This window comes from Crocuta crocuta, unplaced genomic scaffold (genome assembly GCF_008692635.1).
Source record: "Crocuta crocuta isolate KB4526 unplaced genomic scaffold, BGI_CrCroc_1.0 scaffold131, whole genome shotgun sequence".
NCBI lineage: Eukaryota > Metazoa > Chordata > Mammalia > Carnivora > Hyaenidae > Crocuta > Crocuta crocuta.
In genome coordinates, this window is record NW_027528977.1 from 14740697 (window position 1) to 14762360 (window position 21664).

A 21664-nucleotide genomic window follows, 5' to 3' on the forward strand; every position below is an offset into this window, starting at 1 on the left:
TGCTGGTTAAGCCTTATTTCATTCTGGGAATTGGCTTCTGGAGATCTCACAGCTTTCCTTATTAGAAACAAATATAGTAGGGGAAATTGCACCTATGGACATTTGAAAACTAAGTGGAATGATTATGTTCTGAAACACATGTGTTTAGAGTGTATGCATGTGATAACACAGTAGGTTCTAGATACTGATGTAACTGTTGAACTTGCCCTGTTCCATTAATGGCTATCTCCAGATACTATATTTTGAAGTGTTTAATGGGCAATATAGAATTCTAGAGAGCCTGCATTAAGGCATTTGAAAATCTATAAGAAATTGGAATGACTCATTTTTGAAGAATGAATTACATTAATGTGGGGCCGTAAAACTATCTCTGTGTAAGTTGCTTTATTTTTCTTCATTTCCACCAATGAGTATAGTAGTTTTATGTTTACATTGGCTTCTTTATCCTGTCAAGAAAAATGCAGCCTTCTAAGAACTTTATTTTTTCTTATTATGGCTCTTAAGTGCCCCCTAATAAATGCAAATGACATAGGAAGTCTTTTCTACTTACTTATTAAGTAATGTAGATTTACAGTCTATCTCATGTGGTTCTTTCAAATGATTTAAGTTTTGACTCTCACGCCAAAATGAAATTTCATCCAATTGGTTATGTGCCATATCCACACTTTTAAAAAAGTGTTAGGTCCCATACAGATATAACTCATATTTATCAAGGCATTACCTGGTATTGCTTCTTATTATTTTTAATTCCATCTAGATATCACTAGATTAAAATGTAGTTGATTTTGCATGATAACTGTAGAAGAGATAAAGAAAATTCTGTTAATGTAATGAAAGGTAAAAAAAAACAAAGAAATGTTTCCTATTAATAAAATCACATAGTTGAGCTCTAGTACAGTTAATTTTTTTTCTTGTATAATTTTATCTATGGAGCACTAAATCAAGTTCTGGACAACAAATTCCTTATACTTGAATTTTTTAGATCTGCTGGAGATCAAATAACCTGGAAATTAAGTTCGATTGTAACCACAAAAAGATATCAGTCTCTTTCACTATTTCAGCACACACAGTCAATGTTAGAAATAGATAACATACGTAGAGACCTATATTCTTTATTCTTTTTTTTTTTAAACGTTTATTTGTTTTTGAGAGACAGAGAGCACAAGTGGGGGGAGGGACAGAGAGAGTGAAGAGACAGGGGATCCCAAGGGGGTTCTGATCTGAAAGCAGACAGCCCAATGTGGGGCTCAAACTGAGGAACCATGAGATCATGACCTGAGCCAAAGTTGGATGCTTAAATGACTGAGCCACCCAGGTGCCACCCTATATTCTTTATTCTTTAAAATTTCAAGGGAGGGGGTGTGTGTGCCTGCGTGGCTCTGTCGGTTAAGCATCTGACTCTTGATTTCCACTCAGGTCATGATTTTGTGGTTTGGTAGATCCAGCCCTGGGTCAGGCTCCATGCTGACAGCTAGGGGCCTGCTTAGGATTCTCCTCTCTCTCTCTCTCTCTCTCTCTGCCCCTCCCTCACTCCCATGAGTGTGTGCACTCTCTCTCTCTCAAAATAAATAAACTTTAAAAAAAATCAAGTGAATGGTATAGGCATTCTGTATTACCTGATTCATGAGACCCTTTGTGCTTCATGCTAATGTTGGTGCTGTTCTGAGAGTTTAGCTTCCTAAACTGGCAGACATTTTCATAGGTCTTTCCTTCAGGCCCTCAGACACTTTCTTGGTTCATTTAGATGCCTCATGGCTCAAGGGCTTTCCCATCCATCAGCTCCTCTGCTTCCAGGGCACATCAGGTGGTGCCCACACTGACCAGAGAAGTGACCTTTTCTGTCCATGTCACAGAGCTTACCTTCCACATTCCCACATTCAGCCGTGGCCATATTGATTCACCACAGTCCCAGACAGACAGTTTTCAGACTGGAAGCAATTTTTAATTAATTAATCTATCTATTTTTTTATTTTTAATTTTCATTTATTTTATTAATTTTTCAGGTACAGAGATTTATTTTCCTTAGAACTTTTTTTGAGGGGGTGGGAAAGGGTGTTATATTCAGAACCTTGATCTAAATGCGTTAAACCAATGTGCAGGAATCAACCAGGGACCGTGGGGTTTTTTGTTTTTGGTTTTGGTTTTTTTGGAAGCAGAGTCTCAAATCACATTTTCCTTGGTCATCTCTTCCCCTGAATAATGTCAGCCAGCTCCCATGATGCAAACTAGGGGGGCTGCAAACCAAGTTGCAGGGCTGCAAAGACCACCATACTTACCAGAGGCTCTGTTCAAAGGCAGTGAACACCAAATAGCCTTGACTATTTGGTGGGGAGCCAAGAGGAAAATCAAAGTTCCTCATTTCTTCCTTTTTATTCTTTTACTCTTTTTCCCCAAAACAGAAACAAAAACAAATCGCAAATCTGCCACAGATGGTTTCAAGCCAATATTGACATCAAATTCCAAGTCTACAGAAGAGATACAGGATATTTTAAAATCCACAAATCCTCTTCTGGGCTGCAATTTTATAAGGACAGCTTTTGAGTTTAAAACAAACTAAACTATGCTCCTGGCAATGAAAGTGCAGTTTTTGTCTCCTGTTGGATCAGGAAGCCAAATCTCAGGCAGTTATTGTATGAGAATAAAATTGTTTTCTATCACCCAATAGTGAAGCCCAAGAAATATTCATGAAGGAAACTTATGTAAAGTATAAAGTTTATTTATTATCAAGTATGATTTTTAAACATATAGGGACTTTCCATTATTTTTCCCCCTTCTTCCCTCAATCCCATCTCTTCTTCCTTCTGTCCTAGTCATAAGAGTTAGACTAATAAGGGGGTGCCTGGGTGGCTCAGTCTGTTAAAGGTCTGACTCTTGATTTCAGCTCAGGTCAGGATCTCGCGATTCATGAGATCGAGCCCTGTGTTGGGCTCTGCGCTGGCAGCGTGGATCATGCTTGGGATTCTCTCTCTCCTCTCTCTGCTCCAACTCTGCTCTCTCTCTCTCAAAATAAAAAACTTAAAAATTTTTAAAAGTTATATTAATATGCTCAGTACACCTAGGTTACTATTTTATGAAATAATAGAAAATATCTATGGCCCAACCTAATTGTCCTCTGTTTATTTGAGAGTCAAGTGAGGTTTTCAGCCATTATTTAATACACTCTGGTTCTAAGCTCACTGCTGAACAAGAATAAAGCATTGGACTTCAGGTCAAACATGGTAAATGACTTCTCACATCTATGTCTGTCCCCTCCTCACAGCTCACTGAAATGAAAGTGAAGGAGTTTGAACAACACACATTAATAAAGACAAAGAGAACAGGAGAGGGCTCCACAGCAGATGGGGAAATCAACACAATGTTGGAAACTGGAAAGCAGATGAGTAGGCAGCTACTGATTTAGCACGGCAGAGAGAGGGGCAACATAGATACCTGCAGTAAGAGTAGGTGAAGGTGACGGAAGCCAGCCACATTGCACCGCACAGCTCCACGGTGTCAACAAGTGACAGCCACAGGAACCTCTGGAGAGACAAAGTTGTGGAGGGGGCCGAAAACAGGTTTTGAAAGTTAGCGTCGGGAACAGTAAGATCCATTCTCAGGTAGCTGGTTGGTAAAACAACAACAACAACAACTTGGAGTTCAGTTTCTTGCAAGGTTTGCTCAGCTGTGGCCAAGAGTAAAGGGCTGGACTAGGAGATTTAGTGTAAAGTCAGCTTAGTGACCTGCTAGACTGCACACCCATTTTCTCTCTGGGCTCTGGGGATATGGCAGCCAGCTTTATATCTTCCAAGAAAGAAACTGATGTCCTTGGGAAATACAGTCACTTTGGATAACAGTGAACAAGCTGACCCTCCACCTCATCACCCTCTTATCGCTCTCTTAAAAGTCTGCTAGTTGGATGGTGTGTCCATGCAGAGCTTCCTGTGTTATATTTCAAAGTGCCTTGAGTGATACAGGCAAGAGGAGAGCCTCTAATATGAATGAGGAGAGACAAATAAGCCCGTAGAAAAAAATCCACTTAAAGAAATAGAAGATTCATGGAGGAGAAAACTTTTTAAAAAAACTGTAATTTTTACAAATCAAAACCACAATGAGATACCACCTCACAGCTGTCAGAATGGCTAAAATGAACAACACAAGAAACAACAAGTATTGGTGAGGATGGGGAAAAAGGGGAACCTTCTTGCACTGTTGGTGAGAATGCAAACTAATGCATTCCACTCTGGAAAACAGTATGGAGGTTCTTCAAAAGAACTGCCCAGGGGCACCTGGGTGGCTCAGTCAGGAAAGCGTTGGACTCTTGATTTCGGCTCAGGTCATGATCTTGTGGTTCATGAGGTCGAGCTCCACATCGAGCTCTGTGCTGACAGTGCAGAAACTGCATGGGATTCCTTCTCTCCCCCTCTCTCTACCCCTGCCCAACTTGGTCTCTCTCTCTCTCAAAATAAATAAACATTCAAAAAAAACTTAAAAAAAAGAACTACCCTACCATCCAGCAATGGCACTACTAGGTATTTACTGAAAGAATATAAAAATACAGATTGAAGGGGTACGTGTACCTTGATGTTTGTAGCAGCATTGTCAACAATAGCCAAACTATGGAAAGAGCCCAAATGTCCATCAACTAATGAATGAATAAAGATGATGTGGTATATATATGTATATATATATATATATATATGTGATGGAATATATATGTCCATATACATATATATAAACAAAATAAGTCAGTCAGAGAAAGACAAGTGCCATATGATTTTGCCTGTATGTGAAATTTAAGAAACAAAACAGACGAGCATGTGGGAAAGGGGGAAAAAAGAGAAAGAGGGAAACAACCATAAGAGACTAAATTTTAAAAAATTTTTGAAGGAAACAAACATACAACCAAAATCATAACTTTAAAAGCCTATAAACAATATCCATATCCTTAAAGAAAAGAAAATGTTACATTTCTGGGGGCACCTGAGTGGCTCAGTCGGTTAAGCGTCCTACTTCGGCTCAGGTCATGATCTCACGGTTCGTGGTTTCGAGCCCTGCGTACGGCTCTGTGCTGACAGCCAGCTCAGAGCCTGGAGCCCGTCTTCGGATTCTGTGTCCCCCTCTCTCTCTGACCCTCTCCTGCTCATGCTGTCTCTCTCTCTCAAAAATAAATAACACATTAAAAAAATTTAAAAAAAAAAAGAAAATGTTGCATTTCTGGAACAAGTACAGAATGCCATAATAAAAAAACATTCAGAGAAGAGGAAATGATCTTGGAAGTGAAAAATAAAATACTACATAAATAAACCATTAGTTGGAAGGAAAAGTTGAAGAAATCACCTGAAATATACACTAAATAGGCAAAAAAGATAGGCAAGGAAAGGTGAAACAGAGGATCTTTTCTGGAAGTCAACATCTAACTAGTAGGACTTAGATATAGAGACTAGTAGATATAGACTAATAGATATACAGACATAGTCTATAGTATATAGGCTAGTAGATATAGAGAACAGAGATACTATCAGAAAATTATCAAAGGAAACCTAAAGAACAAATATGTATAGGTTGAAAGAGCCTGCTAAGAGACCAACACAATGAATAAAGCAGATTTCTAGAGCATTCAGTGTGGACTGGTAGTTTAGGGCTGTAGGATGAGTTTGGGGAAAAACAAAACAATTGCATTTGGCCATACTGAGAATTTTATGTTTCTCGTTCTGGCAAAGAGCTGGGGGTGAATTAGTAACAGAAACAGAAAACACTAAAGAAGTGAAGTGTGACACAATTGATTAATTCCAAGAAAAACTGTTACAGAAGAGAAGTTATCAAGCTGTACTGTTACTGTTGTTCAGCTGTGAATAAGATTTCTATGTGCAAATCAATATAAGCCTTGACTATTGACTTAACAAAAACAATTCGTAACTGTATTAGGAGGAGAGAAAAGGGGAATTGTTGGGGGACATGGTGGTTGAGACTTAGATCTTCATCTTCAATAGTAGCAACTCAATTATAATTCAAAAGCTGAAAAATTAAGAAATAGCAACTAATCATACTTTAAAAGAAATATAAACATAGGGGTGTGTGGGTGGCTTGGTTTAAGCATCTGACTCTTGATTTCAGCTCAGGTCATGATCTCATAGGTCTTGCTGCATTGTCAGTGCTTGGGATTCTCTCTTCATCTCTTTTGCCCCTCCCGTTCACCCTCCCTCTCTCTCTCTTAAAACAAACAAACAAATAAACAAACATTTTAAAAAATGAATAAAAGTAAACACAAAAAGTTGTCAAAAGAGGTTTCCTCTGGGGGATGAAAATTACAGGCGGGGAGGGATGGGCAAGGGACTGCTGTTATTTGCTCTGTGTCTGGTGGAACTTTTTTATGATATGCACATATTACTTGGCTAAACATACATTTTAAATTCAAACTAATAGAAACATAACACAGTTGGATCAACAACTTATGACTTGGTTTGAATCTTGGCTCTGTTATCACCAATTTGTGAGTTGGACCAACTTGATCTTAAACTTTTCCTAAAATTGGTAAGCCTTTTGCAGAGTCGTGATGAGGACAAAATGAGATGCACATGTAGAAGTTTCTAGGGAATACAGAGGCACTTAGTATAGAGCAGCATTTTTTTTTTCATTAGTTCATGGCAATCAATAAATATAGTAAAAGTAGGTCCTTTTAGAATAATTAACCTACTCTGGCACAGTAACCTTTGACCGAGTATCACTCTAGGCAGAATATTATATTGGCTCGCTTTAGACTCTTGCTAAGTGGCCTGGCTGTTGCCTGAGAAACAGTGATTTAAACTAGACGTATGGATTTCTAAGTATGATAGATGAGGTAAGATAACGGCTGGAAAAGAGGGAACCTCAAGGAAAGGAGGGGGGGAATTGATTTTGGTTTCCTTCGAAAGGCTGGTGTCATTTTTCTTAGATTTGTCATCATGTCTTGTTTGATCACTTGAAATCTAGGTGTCAAATACGAGCCTCTTAAAAATAAATAAATGTAAAAAATTTTTAAAAGGAGGGGGCACCCGGGTGGCTCAGTCGGTTAAGTGTCTGGCTTCAGCTCAGGTCATGATCTCACGGTGAGTTCGAGCCCCATGTCGGGCTCGGTGCTGACAGCTCAGAGCCTGGAGCCTGGAGCCTGCTTTGGATTTTGTGTCTCCTTCTCTCTCTGCTCCTCCCCTATGTGTGCTCTGTCTTTCTCTGTCTCTTAAAAACAAATAACTGTAAAAAAAAAAAAAAAAGTTAGGTGTCAAATATGAGCTGTATACTTCACAAAAGCGGCAGGTTTTACAGAGGAAATGTGAAAGGTTTGGAGAGAAGAGGAGCAGATAACTGTGTGATGCTGGTTACCATCCTGGAGAAGGACAGCCATGCAGGACAGAGGACATTGAGAGCTGCCTAAATGGAAAGTAGGCTTAGAGGGGCAGCGGGATATGAGTTTGGAAGGGACGCACATGAAGTATCTCTCGTGTTCCAAGTCTTGGCTAGTCAGTTTCCTTTGAAACCACACCACCCCACCTTAACCCAAATAACTAGCTCGTGATGCAACTATTTATACCCTCCCCTTTGACAAATGAGAAAATTTAAGGAAAGAGTTTAAAAAATTTGCCCAAGATTGAATATTTACAGAACCAGGATTTGTACCCAGGTGAATCTCCTAAGTCCATCTGCTTTTTTCACATTATCATTCTGTCTCTCCCCACACATGAAGTTATTTTTATGAAATAAGTGCACGCAAGCCCTTTGTAAGGCATAAAGTATTATATAAATCCAAGACATTTTAGATGTTATTTAACATCTGAAAGGCAAAAGACACCTGGAAACCAGAGAGGTAGTTATGCTCACATAACGCTCAACATATTTTAGTTTGTGGAGCCGGTTGAAAAAAGAGAAGGGAATAGAAGACTGAAATGGAGATGAAGTGGAGACAGAGATGAAAGGCAGTGAGTTTTAGTGTTTCAAAGAAAAAGAATAGTAAACTTATTTCTGAGTAGAAGAAATTTTGAAGTTTAAGCATTTGTCTCTTACATGAAAAAAAATACATAATATGAATGTTCTGGGTATAAAATTATTTCAAGGCTGATCCACAAAAAGTTTCAGTCCTTGCTACTCAAAGTGTGGCTTGGGATCAACACCTCACCTGCTCCCCCTGGGAGTTTGTAGGAAATGCAGAATCTGGGCCCCACTGAGTCCTGGGACCCATTTGATGGTGACCCCAGGTGATGGGTCTGCACATTACAGTCTCAGAAGCATTGCTATGGGCCAAAAGCTGAAGGCTGTGGATGAAGAGAAAGGGCATAAATTTGGGCAAGGGGTTTATGTGTTATGTCTTCTAATGAGAAGATGAATTTCTCATTAGAATGCTCAGAGAGCATCCTGAGTATTTTGTATGACCGATCGTTATGAACAAATCACTCCAGTTGCCACAGAAGTGATTTGACTGTGGCTGGGGAGTGGGGTGTGGAGGGAAGTTATACTGTAAGTAAGGTTCAATAAACAAACAAAACGTTTAGGGGGTAAAGGGGATAGGAACATTTAATTCAGCCTACCATTAACCAATTACGTTTTAATTAGTCAAGGAGGACATAAGTGAAATCTTAAAAATTTAATATAAAAGCTTTCCTCTAACAACATTATATGTTGAATAAAACAAAGGCAAAACTTGGTGGGTTTCTCACTTGTCAAAGCAATTCAGTATTGTATAAAGAAGTTGAGTTTACTGCTTTAGTGTGCTGAGGTGGAGGGAAAGGGTATCTGGGGTATCTGGCGCCTTGTGAAGAACCCAGCAGTAGGGCAGGAAATGGTACCCACAGGTCTCCTGAGTCCCTGCTAGGGACTACGTCAAATCTCCTGTCAGCCTGTCATTACCATTTATGACTGAACTCTCAGCAGAGCATTATACTAGAAGAGATTGGTGGAAGCATGAGGCAGGGATACAGAGATTCAAGGATTCACACCTAAAGCTATGGGTCTCTGATGTAAAGGAAATTATAATCCCTCTGGCCCTTAAGAATTTATACTCTTTCGGGGAGCCTGGGTGGCTTAGTCGGTTAAGCGTTCGACTTTCGCTTAGGTCATGATCTCACGGTTCGTGGGTTCGAGCCCTGCGTCGGGCTCTGTGCTGACTGCCAGCTCAGAGCCTGGAGCCTATTTCGGAGTCTGTGTCTCCCTCTCTCTCTGACCCTCCCCTGCTCACGCTGTCTCTCTCTCTCTCTCTCCTAGAAATAAAAATAAAAAAAAAAAATTTATACTCTTTCAAAGCAATTCATCAATAGATATTTAGTGAGCACATACTTTGTGAACAACTCTGTGCAGTAAATCAAAGTGTAAGCTGTAGTTCTTTTCTTCCAGAATATTTCATCTTCATGCGGTATTGGCAGAATGATTCATGGAGGGGTGGGTGATGCACATCTGGGTAGGAGGGGTTGTTAAAATGATACATTGATTGTATTTAGGGCTTGACAGTGACAAAGCATATTCAGAGTCGGTTTTGACACCTTTGAACTTTTAAAATAGGTTTGAAGAGGTCTCATGACCCCCTCAAGGTCATCCCCACTGGTTAACTGGCATAGCTAAAAATAAAAATCCAGATCTTCCACTGCTTAATGCCATGAGGAAAAAGAATCCAGGTGATAGTGGTGACAGTGATGATGGCGATGATGATGGTGGTGGTGATGATGGTCGTGGTGGTGGTGGTGGTAGAGTTGATGATGAAGATGGTGTCGTGGTGATGGCAATGATGGTGATGATGGTGGTGGTGCTGGTGGTTAGAAAGTATGTTAAGTTCAGAAAGGCAGCACTAGGGACTCCCTCCTTAAACAAAGAACATTCCTGCTAATACTTCCACCAGTGTTATTTGTTCTGGATGAAGGAGAAAAATGAGTGGCTTCAAGAGAATGTAGCTGAGGACAAAAAGAGGGACTTGGGCAACCCAATGAGATCTTAGTACATATGGGGCTTCCCAGAGCACCATGGAATAGATGTAAGTGAATAATCCTCATTGTGACCTACAACTGAGGTTAAAAAAATCAGAAGCTTCACTAAATGTATCTGGCAAGCATTTCGTCTTCCCTTAAATAAAATAAATTCCCTTAAGAAAGCAAATGGAGGCNTGGGTTTCTGTTTTTGTGCCAATCTTACATTTTTTAAAAAATATAACTTTTATGAATATCATCATTAGTGCTATAAGCACAGGGAAGTATAAGTTAATTCTACAGTAAAGTGATTATTAAATCCATTAGTCATATACAGGGAATCCATAATTAACTTATTCTCCAGCATCAAGTAAATGATTCTACTGTGTGCTTTAAGAAAGCAATTGTTCACTAATATGCAAAATACAGCAGAACTATTAGATCATAAAGCTATGCAATCTTATAATTAAATTATAAATTTTACATATTTTAATAATGTGCTTTATATACTTTAATTGTTTTCTACGCAAGATTAAAAGGAGGTGCCATGGTTTTTCTCAGACATATTATATCTTGACCTGAACCGTGCAATACTTAATAATAATTGATGAGTACCTACCAGGGATGACAGCAGTCTTTCAGCAGCATCAGATATTTCTTTGGGTTATTGCCGAGGACAAAAATAAAGATACGCATTCGTCTTAAGTGAAGTCGTAGCTCTACCCTTGGGCTTTCTTTTGTTTTCCTCCCTTTTGCTGTTACGACAACCATAGGCATCCATGTTCTCTCTTCCCAGGCCGTAAGAATGGGCTGGCCCCCATTCCCACCGCCTTGGCTGTATATGTGGGTAAAGGCAACATGCACATTAAATTCTCTGCAGGGGACTTATGCGCCTACATGAGCAATCTATTGTTGTTATTGTATTTTGGATTAAATAATGATGCCATTCTTTTCCATGTGTACAATTAAATGTGTTTGAAAGACCTGGGAAAACACCACGGATCTGTGCCTCGGGGGTTGCCTCTGTAACCTTCTGTGTTTCCAAATCCTGATTGCTGCAGTGGGAACTGTAGTGCTGGTTCCCTTTATTCTCTCTGAGAGGGAGCCAACCTTTCTCTCAGATGATTACACTATTCCAGCCTGCTCTCCAGCGTTCAGAAGTAATGCTGCATTGGCGATGCCCTCGGCATAAGTGAAATACGCGGTTCATTCATTCCGTCACTCACTCAGCAAACACTAACTGAGAGGTTACCACATGCCCAGCCCTGAGGTCAACACTGAGGGTGTGAATGTTTAAAAAGATGAGGTTTTTTTTGACTTAAGTCCATGAAGCAGGTGTATCACTAAAGTTTACACTAAGGATGCTAAGTTTGTTGGTTTGCGAGAGGGGCCATAACAAACTTCCATAGACCGGATGGCTTAAACAACAGAAACTTAACTTTCTTGTGGTTCTGGAGACTAGCAGTCCAAGATCGAGGTGACCACAGGCTTGGTTACCTGGAGGAGAGAGAGACGTCTCTCCTTGGCTTGCAGATGGCCACCTTCTCCCTGTGCCTTCACATTGTCTTCTCTGTGTGCGTATCTATGTCCCAATCTCCTCTGCTTATAAGGACATCAACCATATTGGACTAGGCCCCACCCAAATGACCTCACTTTAACTTAATAACCTCTTTAAAGACTCCCATACCCAAACACCATCCCATTTTGAAGTCCTGGGGTTTTCAACATATAAATCGAGGATGGAGGACACAATTCAATCCATAACACTAAGGGAGCACCAAGGGGCAGTACCAAGCACAGCCTTGGGTGGAGAAGACTTTTCAAAAGGTATCTCTAGTCTGAATGTTAAAAGATAAATAGGAGTTCTTCAGGTGAAGTGTGGGGAAGGGGGATAGGCAGCCTAGGTAGATAGGGCATCATGTGATGATTAGTCTTGAGTATGGTGGAAGTTGAATATGAAAGAGGTGGGGAAGGAACTAACATAATACTGAGTCCGGAAAGTGGGCAGAAATCTAACCTTGGAGAACATGTGAATCATGCTAAGAGGTTTGGATTTTATCCTGAAGGCTGAGAAGAATCACTAAAAGATTCTAGGCTGGGGGATGGTGGAGACAGTTTCATTTTTTACCAAGAAGCTGATATATTCAGGGGCCCAACAGAGTATCCCAAAGGTCGCCAGTATCCCAAAATATCTTTCCTATGTGGTTTGTCATAGCATCTGAAATTCCCATCACCAAAGAAGTATTGCTTTGGGTCATTATCCTATTAGATGCAAGCATCTTTATTAAGAGCACTAATCAGGATTTATAGTTATTGAATTTGTTTACATGTCTACTTTTTTGATGGTACATTCACTGTACATCCTCTGTATGCACCTAGCACCGTGCCTGGCACATAGTGGGTGCTCAATATATAGTTGTTGAAAGAATAATGAGTCATCTTGGCATGATTTACAACATAGTAAGCTACGAAAACCAGTAAATTGACCCAGAGCCCTTGGGAATAAGAGAAGGTCAATTAAGTTTTGATAGTGGTAAACAAGGAAGTGTAGGCCAGACCCAGTGAAGTTAAGTAGGACAGGCCAGCAGGAGGAGCTGACATAATGGCCAGTGCCTTAGTAGGAGGCTGGGTGGGTGGGAAGTAAGGACTACTTGAGACAATGCACATGGAAGTGATTTGCACACTGAACTTGGAAGCCAGATGCCCTGCTGAAATGATACCTCTCCCCCTAATTAACCATGTCACTCTGGGTAAGCGTCTTACTGTCTGTGAATCTCCGTTCCTTGGCCTTGAAATGAGGATACTGATAGTCCCCACCTATTAGGTTGTTATGAGAATTAAATGAGTTAATTTAAGAAAAGCTTTTACGATAGGGCCTGGCATATCATAAGAATTATGTCAATCTTGATTACTATTAATATACTATTATTATTATGTATTTTTAAAATTTTAATTAGAGGAGGCACAATTGGTCCCCTTGACTCTGATCTCTGTTTTCTTTTCTCCAGTTTCTAAGCTCCTCCTGTTTACTCTCTAAAACCTAAATCATGTTACTTCCCTACTTAAAAATCTTAGGCTCAAAGAAATCTTAGGCAAGAAAAAAGAGTCTTGGCTTACGTTTAGATTACCACACATACATCATGTGACTGCTGTGTTCTAGGCCCTGGAACAGAAGATGTGAAAAGGTAAATGCAGAAGTACATACTATTGGTGGCTCCTTATTGTTTTGAGTAGCATTTCTCAAAGCTTGGTCCACAGACCTTCCATTAACATTTCTGGTGCTGAACTACAGTAAACTGGATAAATGAGTGCTCAGAGCAGGGTGAGGGCAGAAGTATAAGGCTTACTTACCTGTGTCACAAAGGTATGGAGAAAGTTGTGGAAAAGAAGAGTTACGAAGTAGGACACTGGTAGCTACAGTGTTCTTTCTAAAAAAAATCAGTCACATCTTTTCTACTACCCAGAAGACAGCTCCTAAGCCTGGGGGTGGTCTAAGCTCTTGGCAAAAGAGAAATGAATGAAGAATTCAGACCTTCCAGGCCCCCTTTCTTCGACTACATGGTGACTACCGAAACCAAACTTGGCTTCCTAGAATTGGCTGACGGAGCAAGAGCCTGTTTAATTTGTGATACCTGGACACAAAATCATTCTTTGTGGCAGCCCCGATATTGGCAGATGGGAGATTTAGCTCTGTCCTGTTTATATAACAGCAGTTGATAGATAGTGACTTCATAGTTGGATATTTATGAGAGGTTTCATTTCAAATAATATAGTTTTGGCCTGTGGCAATGCTAAGGCTCTTACCCATTATTACTGAGAAGCTAAATCTTTAGGATATTGTAACTATCACTGCAGGGTCTGTTTGATCTACCCGGAAGAACTGGAAAAGTTAATATTTTTCAAAGCAATGAAAGCTTTATTATAAAAAGTCTCATTAGGAAGTTTGTCCCTAAAACATATAGGCTATCAGAAGGTCAGATATTAAAAAAATCAACTCTTCATACTTTTCTTTTACCTTCTGACTTCTATCACATAACAAGGTAATTAAAAAGAAAAAAGAAAAGTCTGCCTTCCTTTACAGAAACGAAACACTTTGCCATGCCCTCCAGCCAGGTCCCAGCTCTGAGGTGAACTGGTGAAGTCCGTTCTTCGTTGTTGCAGGGCAATGGCCTTTCCTGTGTTAGGTGTTGAGCCCTCTGCTGACTTAGTACTATTCCCAGACCTGCGTACTGTCAACAAATCAACAAATTGTGAGTGTTTTCCCAGGTGGGAAAGGAGACTGCCTGCATTGTAACATCACCTGGGCATCTCTTCCAGGGTCTGTGGGTTAAAAATTTTTGTCAAGGGTTGGGGGATCGTTGGCAGCTGAGGAAGCTATCAGGTCTGGCAAAGATGAGTGGGTAGGATGGTACAAAAAACCCTTTAAGGTTGGGCTCTGGGGATCAGCAAAGAAAAGGCACGTCCTTACAGCTCCCCTCAAAGGGGCTGGAGGTACAAAAGGGCCTGAGTCACAGAGGCTCTCTTGGCTTGAGGGAGACAGAATAAGAGCTGAAATAGTTGGAGAAAAATTGAGTAAGAAACAGGAGTGATAGATAATTTAGCAGAGAAATTAAACATTTTTCTTTTTTGTATTGGTACTACAGGAAATCGAGCAGGGCACCCAGGAACCTGGCACCCATCCTTAAAGAGTCAGCGAGAGGAGTGATGCCTGTGTTATGGGATGATTGTGTTGTTCTCCCCCATCTCTGCCCTAAATTCATAGCTGAGTTCCTAACCCCCAGGACCTCAGAGTGGGGTATATTTGGGGACAGGTACTTTCAAGAGATGATGAGATTAAAATGAGGGCATCTGGGTGGCCCCAATCCAATACGGCTGGTGTCCTACAAGAAGAGGGGATGAAGACACAGACACACACAGAGGGAAGACCGTGTGGGAACACAGGGAAAAGACGGCCACCTACAAGTTGAGAAGAGAGGCCTCAGAAGAGGCCAACCCTGAGATCACCTCGACCTTGGGCTTCTAACCTCCAGAACTGTGAGAAAAGAAATGTTGTTGTGTAAGCTACCTAGTCTGTGGCACTTTATTACAGCAGCCCTAGCAAATGAATACATCTGCTGAAGTCTCTGGGGGGAAAAGAGGAAAGGGTAGAGTCTGGTTCCTAACTGCACATCACCACGCACGATATTCTTCTTTTCGAAGTGCACATCTTTATGTGGGAAGGTCTACCTTTTCCTGTACCTGAACTCTTCTTCAAGCTGCCTCTGCATCAGCTGCAGACTCTGTTCTCAGATGCACCCGGTATCTCTTATCTTGGTCCAGGTAAAATGTTGGGATCTCAAAGTTTAAGGCCAGATCTTTTTTCCATGTATGTCTCATTAATTATGCTTTAAGAAAGAGTTACTTTCTTGTGATCGTCATCATTTCTTCAATACCTGTAATATTGAAGAATATCCAGTCCCAAATCTTGTTTCCTGCTATTTCTACTACTAAGGAGTCTAATCCAGCATTTCCCAAAGTGTGTTCCATAGGGTATCCAGGAGATACTCTAATATATTTTACTCACAAAAAGGATTCTGGGTAAGTGTTTTAAGGTGTTACCTTTCCAGAGGGACATCTACATTTTTTATTAGATTAAAGTCATACGTGAAAAGACTTAAGATCTAATAGAAAAGATTTCCTTGACAAGAGACCTATCAGGAGATGGCCCTCATTTATTGAGGACCATCTGGTCTGCATGTAACCAGGTTGCTACTTTATTTTCAGCAATCCCTATGTAGAACTTCTTTTTTTTTTTTTTTTTTTTTTTTAAGTAAGAGTTTAGGAATGGTGGGAATGAGAGCCAAAACTTCATTATGTAAGAAATAAGAAAGGATAGGATGTGCATGTCAGGGACTGACATATTAATTAGAGATTCTAAAGACTCAAACCTCACACTTTCAGCAGCACCAATTTCCTACTTAAACTGGCAGGAGAAATCAAATGGGTTCTATTTGGGGCTGCCAACTAGACTTCAGTGTTAGCTGAGCCCAAACAAGAGCATCTGTTCTTGAAAGTAGAAACATCCATTGACATCCATTCTTTGTTTTTTAGCCTCTTAAATCAAGGTGTGTAAAGCCATTAGGAGCCAAAAAATCCAGTTAAACCAGAAACTGTGAGTTTTTTTTAAACTAATAATGTGTCCTTTATTTTTATACAGCAACCTAACAGCCAAAGTTCCAATAAAAAATAGGTAGTATTTATGGAGCATGCAAGAATCTGCCCGGTGCTGTGTTAAGTATATCATACACTGCATATTATTCAAGCCTATGAGGATGTTTTTCCTGTTTTACAGAGAGGGAAATAAGGTTCAAGGTTAAGTGGGGTCATACAACTAACTAGGGACAGGCAGAGCCAGGCCTCAAACCCAAGCTGACTCAGGTCAGAGCCATAGCTGCTAACCTCTCCTGGGTCCTGCTTGGATTTCCCACAGAGTCTATTTGCTTCTTCCTATCACTAGTGTGAGTTACTGCCTTTGGAGATGGAAAGTTCAGTGGATATTTCTAAGGTAGGAAGGTGGAGGAGACATGTTCTCATTATCATTTGCATTTGTTTCATGCCTATGATAGTCTAACTCAGATCCAGATTCTGGAGACTTCTAACAACTTGCTATAAGAGGGAGGAAATATAGTTTAGTGGATGAAGCATTGTTCTTGAGACCAAATAGACCTGGATGCAAACCTTAGGTCTGCCACTGACCAACTATAACCTTGAGCCAGCCGGTCAATCTCTAATTGCTATTTTTCTTACCTGCAAAATGGGTTAATAGCATTTATCTTATAGATTATTGGCAGGATGAGAGCCAAAGAAGGGTTAAGTGCTTAGCAAATGATTGACACTTAATAAATAGTACCTATTGACCCGCATGTACACACCATGGACATCTATCCTTTTATGGGACTCATAACAGCAAGTCTGTCTAAAATACCTGGGAAGAAGCAAAATGAGAAAACCCCTGATGGATTACCTGGTGGTGATTATTCTTAATATTTCCCCCCAGAAGAGTGAATAAAAGTTATTTTATGCCTATGTTCTATTTGGAAAACATTATAAAACTTTGAACAGACAACAGTGCTGTGATAGCACAGTGCTTACCGAAGCACTGTATGCTTTTCTGATAAAGATATAACTTTATTGCCCTTTATGTACTCTCTTGGTTAATACAGTAAGCAAATGGCAGATAATTTGAAATACCTTTACTACCATTTATAGTGTCAGAACATACAACTTACCTTTAAAAATGCAAAAGATTCATTGCAATGGAAGGCATTGCTTATACATACAAATGCATTTGTAAAACAATTCACAGTGCAGAGAGGATTCACGATCCGAGATCTTGCACCTTTACAGCAATGAAATAGGATTCTTCTCGCCAACCGCATTCCAGGGGCAGCAGTGCGTTTTGTGGGCAGGATGCCAGTTTTTGTGATCTCTTCTGCCGGGACTTTTAGAAGGAAGGGGTGAAAGTTGGGTCCTGTAGGCTAAAAACATTATTTCTGAAATCCTTCTTGGAAAAAAAAATGAATCTGATTGGGTAGCGAAAATTCTAGAGATAGCTCTGCCTCTCATTTCTGGGGGTAGAACAGTCCTGGCAAGTTGAAAGAGATCTTCAAGACTTAGGCCACAGATAATGCTATTAAATCTGGATGGGGCTGTAACTTGTTATAGATGTTGTAATCCTTCAGTGCTGCTTCTGCACAGACAGAGCATGAAACTGTGTGCACAGAATCATTTGAGACTATTTTTTAAATAATTTAAAATTAAAAAAAATTATTTGTAATGTTTATTTAGTTTTGAGAGAGAGACAGAGTGTGAGCAGGATAGGGGCAGAGAGAGAAGGAGACACAGAATCCCAAGCAGGCTACAGGCTCTGAGCTGTCAGCATAGCCCAACACGGGGTTCAAACTCACAAACCATGAGATCATGACCTGAGCAGAAGTCAGACGCTCAACTGACTGAACCACCCAGGTGCCCCAAGAATGTAGTGGAATCAGCGAAAAGAAGGCTGTGCTTACAAGACATGTCTTCTAGGTCTGGCCATGTCCCATGTTTGATCTCAGATCCACCCTGTCATGCTTTTGACCCTTATCTACTAGTATGTCATATTAGCTGTTTGGACATCATGATGTCCCAGCTACATCCCAGTTCTAATTTTCTAGGGATATATAGTATGTGCACAATCATGTCTTAAATTAATTAGGACCTGCTTCAATTACATTTCCAAAATACTTTTACATTTATAATCTCATGTTTAACCCTATCACAAACGTGTGAAGTAGAAAGGACAAATATTTTTGTTTCATTTAACATATTAGTAATTTAGACAAATAGAGATTAATGGTAGAGCCCAGATCTCTTGACTCCCCTTCCTGGGCTCCTATGCTAAGTTAAACTGGATTAATCTTTGGGATATGCGTGAAAGGGTATGCAGTTGGATTCTTTGTGGAAAACGAGAACTGAATACGTTATTTAAATTACTATCAGAGTAGAGGAAACGCAGTTCTATTTCCCTTGTTGAGAATTTGCTTTTGATTCCCTCTGTGAAACAGATTAGAATGTTTTGTTAGGATTTAAGAAATACACAAACCCAGAAAAGGTACATCTCATATCCTTTTAAATGGATCATTTCTCCTGAGACTATTTTACATTCTGGAAATTCACTTGATTATTACATTCTAAGGTTTGTGGCTTTAAATGCCACGGCATCTTAGTCTAACTTTTATTGGTGATATTTGTGGCTATCACTTTCCACTGTCATCCTCTCCCTTTTCCTTTTGTTCTTAGATACGGTTTGATTTATGAATGAAGGCATTTTGATTCTTCAAGATATATCTTGGTGAATTGGTTCAATAACTTGTTATTGAAAAGCAAATCCATCAGGGATATATTTGCCTACTTCCCCTAAACCGAAATCTCTTGTTGAGATCGACCATTTATTCATCAATTGTGCCCCATTTCTGTATGTTATGAGGGCATATCCACATTTTTTTATTTGTTAAATATGCCCATAAAAGTATTCAACCTGAAGAGCCAGCTTCAAGACTGCTTCTAAAATTTGGAAATTAAACAAGTGTCTTCATCCACGATAATAAACACAAGGTAATTCAGATTCTGGTTACACTTGTAAGGTCTTTGGTATAGATGCAGAATAAGATGCTGGGCCAGACCAAAAGAGGCCTAGGAGTGAGAAAGGAAAGTGAGTCTGCAGATACCCTTTTATGTCACAACTTTGATAATCTCCTACTTCTTAGTTGAGTCCTCTCCTTTGTCACTCTGAGAGTTCTTAGTGAAACTTTGGGGCCATACCCCTGGCCTCCCTGAGAGCTACCTACAAGGTATTATTCAAGCCAGCTGCCTCTGCCTGCTCATTGCAGAAGACAGAGTGTTTGGTTGCATGTAGTCTAACTTCTTACTTTCCCATGAAGAGCTTGAGTTCATTGGCATGAGGCTTAAGGTTTACTGTCTCGAAAACTGCAAGTTGCGGTGAAGAACTGCTGTATCCCCACCCTCCTTTAGCCACATATTTATCATCGGGTGCCTCTTTGCTGTGTTGTGGCCATGTCAAAAATAGAAGCTGTCCTGTTCCTTCTTGGCACTAACGTAGAAGCGTCATGGAAAAAACAGAAAAATTTTGCTTTCTATCTGCTGTGTAGATTATTCATATTCAGTCATCATATTGAGTTGGACTCTTTCCTTCCATGTGGCAGACACACGGTATTCCTTCTTTTTTCCTAGAAAATATAGCTTTCAATTAGCTATAGTCTTTTCCACCAAGGCGTTTGGCATTTGGCATCAAAACAAAATGGATGTTTTGATTTCACATCAAAAACATCTGTAGAGCTTTGAGAAATACTGATCTTGAGTCAGTAGGTCTGGGGTGATTCTGGAATCTGTTGTCCATAAAGTATGTGTGTCAGGAATCCCCCAGGACCACACACAGATTCACTGATTCTCTAGGACTCAGGGGACTCAGCATGTAGTCCCACTCACAGCTGGGATGTAGTACAAGCAACAAAGGGAAAAGGTGCATGGGGCAAAGTCTGAGAAAAAGCAGGCATGAGCTTCCAAGAGACTTCTCCCTGGTTGATCCTGCAATCACCCAGGATGTGCCCAATTCCCCTGGCATGGAATTGCGGCAAATGTATGGGCTGTTCTCTACCAAGAAGCTCATTAGAGACTCCATGCCCAAGATTTTTATTGGGGACTGGTCACACAGGCAACCTCTGCTTAGCATGATACAAAATTCCAAACTCCCAGGAGGGAAGCAGGGTTCAGCATAAACCACATAGTTTGTACAGTGCAGGCACAGTGAGCCACCATCACCAATCAGGGAATAATGGGAACTCTCCCCAAATCCAAATTCCTATATGCCAGCTAAGGAGCAACCTTGGAAATAGACCTTTTAAAAGAGAATAGCCTCAGCTCTGGTGTGTTAAACTTTTTCTATACAATATGTTAGCCAAGTTTATTTATTTTGAGAGAGAGCACAAGCACGGTGTGGGGGAAGGCGGAGAGAAGAGACAGAATTCCAAGCACGCTCCATGCCATCAGCATGGATGCCGGATGTGGCACTCGAACTCACAAACCCTGAGACCATGACCGGAGCCGGAATCAAGAGTCAGATGCTTAACCAACTGTACCACCCAGGTGCCCCTGTTAGCCAAGTTTCTGTATTGAGTAGAAGGAGTCACTTCCAGATCAAAATGGAGATCCAGGTGATGAAGTATGAAATCCTATTCCTTAAGGATTTTAATAAAACTCGTGCCATGGGAAGCTGGCCGTACAGGCTGGATATGGACCACTTAACTCTCCAAGTCCACTTGGCTCTTGGCTCTAGTCTGGCTTAGAAAAGAAGAGATGGATCACAGAGACAGTGGATCAACACTCAGCTAGGTGCTCACTCACTTTTTATGTTCTGTTTCCCTTCCCACTTTTCCAAATGTGATTGTTTCTTTAATTTTTGGAAAGATACAACATGAATAAGACTGGATAATCAAAAAGCCGCTTTCACATCCAAGTCACCGAAAGCTGTGAGTCATGTGTTCCCCTCTATCCCCCACAGATCTCCAAAAAGAAACTATAATTTTGGAATTCAACCTCATGGGCCACCAGGAATATTTGTGGGTCACCCAGGAATATTCTTAGGCATACGTTATTTGTTAGTAATACATGATATGACATTTTAATTTTCTGTGGCCAGAGGTGTCTCCTTGCATCTACAGCCTCCCAAGATTACCTGGCAGAATAGAGCCGTCTGCTTTCAGACCTGTTGATGGCAAAATTCAAAGAAGGGAGATGATTGTTTATTCTCAGGGGAAACTTCCAGATGGAGACTAGCAGTTTATCTGAGCATTTCACTATTCAACCACATTTCATTATTAAACTTGCACATTTTCTTCCTTCAAGACAATTAGACTTTCTCTTAAGTTCATTTCTATTTACTTTTTTTTTCAGTTCACTTACTCAGGTGAATAGTGGAACAGCATGTACCTTGTACAAAGCCCTCTTTGAATCTAATAATGACAATCATTATTCAGCATTGCTTTTCAAGATGTAAAAGCTCATTCTTCCTGGACCGGATTTTTTGTGATTTTAATCACTTCTGCCATTTTTCTTTGACTTTTCCCATTTCTCTACAACCCTGGTAAAGGTATGATGGCTGAAGTTTGACTCAACATTTTTCAACCCAAATATACTACAATCTTATGTATACATATCTAAATTCTCTG

General features: G+C 40.2%; 1 long non-coding RNA gene across 1 annotated transcript in view; it reads left to right on the top strand.

Moving 5' to 3' along the window:
- LOC144226004 (uncharacterized) overlaps positions 1–14959 on the top strand; it is a 32340-nt gene extending 17381 nt beyond the window's left edge. The window contains exons 4-5 of the long non-coding RNA XR_013333496.1: positions 13981–14149; positions 14543–14959. This is a non-coding gene — a long non-coding RNA (uncharacterized LOC144226004). The remainder of the gene's footprint in view (positions 1–13980; positions 14150–14542) is intronic.
- Positions 14960–21664: the final 6705 nt, after the last annotated feature.